The sequence below is a fragment of the Vombatus ursinus genome, unplaced genomic scaffold (genome assembly GCF_900497805.2).
Source record: "Vombatus ursinus unplaced genomic scaffold, bare-nosed wombat genome assembly UNPS02009918.1, whole genome shotgun sequence".
In the NCBI taxonomy this organism is placed as follows: Eukaryota; Metazoa; Chordata; class Mammalia; order Diprotodontia; family Vombatidae; genus Vombatus; species Vombatus ursinus.
The window spans coordinates 727,363-729,957 of NW_020949696.1; positions in this window are offsets into that span (position 1 = coordinate 727,363).

Consider the following 2,595-nt stretch of genomic DNA (forward strand, 5'->3'; position numbering starts at 1 on the left):
TTTCTTTCTTTCTTTCTTTCTTTCTTTCTTTCTTTCTTTCTTTCTTTTGGCTAGGCAATGGGGTTAAGTGACTTGCCCAGGGTCACACAGCTAGTAAGTGTTGTGTGTCTGAGGCCAGATTTGAACTCAGGTCCTCCTGAATCCAGGGCTGGTGCTCTATCCACTGTGCCACCTAGCTGCCCCCAACCTCTTGTTCCCCTCTAGGCAAGAATAAAAATCTCCCTTAGAAGAGGGTAGAAATCTAGTCTTGCCTCCCTTCAAGCCACATGTAGGCAGACCTATATGAACACATATAACCTACATGGATGAAATAACACAGTCCTCCTCCACCCCATACACACATACCCTTTTTTTTTCTTGGTGAGGCAATCAGGGTTAAGTGATTTGCCCAGGGTCACACAGCTAGTAAGTGGCATGTGTCTGAGGCCAGATTTGAACTCAGGTCCTCCTGACTCCAAGGCTGGAACTCTATCCACTACGCCACCTAGCTGCCCCACACACATACACTTCTTGCCTACTTATCCAGCACTAATCTCTCTTTCTGACCTCCATTCTCTCATTTCCAACCGCTTCTTATACGTCTCAAATTAGATGTCCCATAAACATTTAAAACTCAACATGACCAAAGCTGAACTCATTATCTTTTCTCCCAAACCTTCCTCTCTTCCTAATTTCCTTATTACTGTGGAGGAAACCACCATCCTCCCTACTTCAGACTCACAACCTAGGTGACAGCCTCAACTTCTTATTCTCTCTCAGCCTCCAGATCCAATCTGTTGCCAAATCCTAACAATTTTACCTTGGTGGCATCTGAAGCATATACCACCTTCTTTCCATGGTATACACCTTTCTTTCCATGGTATACACCATTTCTTTCCATGGTATACACCACCTTCTTTCCATGGTATACACTACCTTCTTTCCATGGTATACACCACCTTCTTTCATGGTATACAGCACCTTCTTTCCATGGTATACAGCACCTTCTTTCCATGGTATACAGCACCTTCTTTCCAGGGTATACAGCACCTTCTTTCCAGGGTATACAGCACCTTCTTTCCAGGGTATACAGCACCTTCTTTCCATGGTATACAGCACCTTCTTTCCATGGTATACACCACCTTCTTTCCATTGACACTGTTACCACCTTGGTGGGGGCCCTCATCCCCTTGTGCCTAGACTATTTCAATAGCCTGCTGGTTGGTTTCCCTGCCTTGAGGCTCTCATCCCTCCAGTCTATCATTCACTCGGCTGTCAAAAGGCTATTCCTAAAGTGCAGGCCTGACCATGTCACCCCATCCCTCCCCTCTTCAATAAACTCCCTTATCACCTCCAGGACCAAATATAAAATTCTTTGTTTGGCTTTTAAAGCATCTTGCAACCTGTCCCTTTCCTACCTTTCCAGTCTTCTTACATTTTATCCCCCACCATATACTCTTCAATACAATGATATAGACCTCCTTGCTGTTCCTCAAACAAGACTGTATATTTTCACTGACTGTCCCCCATGCCTGGAATGCTCCCCCTCCTCATCTCTGCCTCCTGACCTCCCCGATTCCTTCAAGTCTCAGCTCTCTTCTGCAAGAGGACTTTCCCAGTCCTTCCCCCCCATCCCACCTCATACTAGAGTCTCCCTTCTGACATTACCTCGAATTTACTTGTATGCATCTATATCTATATCTACAGTTTTGTTTGTATATTCTCCTCCCCACTAGAAAGTGTACTCCTTGAAGGCAGGGTCCGTCTGTTTTCCTTCCTTTGTATCATTAGTGCTTATCATAGTGCTGGTACATAGTAGGTGCCTAATAAATGCTTGTTGATTTACTGAGTGATTTTCTTTGTTCAACCCCTTCACTTTACTGAAGGGAAAACTGAGGAATAGGGAGAGGGAAGGAACTTGGCAAGGTCACACAGGGAATCAGAGCTGGGATGCTATGGTAAGGCCATCTTTCCAAAATCCAAGGCCCCAGGCTTTATCCCTTTGGAGAATCAGAGGAATACTGAAAAGGGAAAGGACTCAGTGTCTACCTTGCTCTTCTCCCCACCCCAGTCCACGGAAGACTCCATGAATTTTCATCATTGACCTTCTTGGATTAACAGATTCTACTGGGATCATTAGAACCTCTAGGCATCTTAGAAATCATTGAGTATGACCCTCTTGTTTTATAAATGAGGAAACTGAGGCCCAGAGAGAGGAAAAGACTTGCTCAAGGTATAAGAGAGTTAGTAAGGAGAAGAATCAGTTATCAGGAGACCGTGGGATTCTGATACTTAGCTTAGAGTAAGACCTCATTTAAAATGCTAACTCTTAACACTTAAGTTGTATGATGTTGATCAAGTATCTTAACTTCTCTGATCCCCTTTTACTGCAACTAATTGCATGGGGTGGAGGGGGTGGGAGAGAGTGAGACTTGCTTAAGGTCACATGGAGGATTAGGGGTAGAGCTGGACATCACTATACTGCTTCTGTCCTTCCTCTTTACCACCACCCCCCCAACCAGGGAGGGAAGGAAGGAAGGAAAGAAAGAAAGAAAGGAAGGAAGGAAGGAAGAAAGAAAGAAAGAAAGAAAGAAAGAAAGAAAGAAAGAAAGAAAG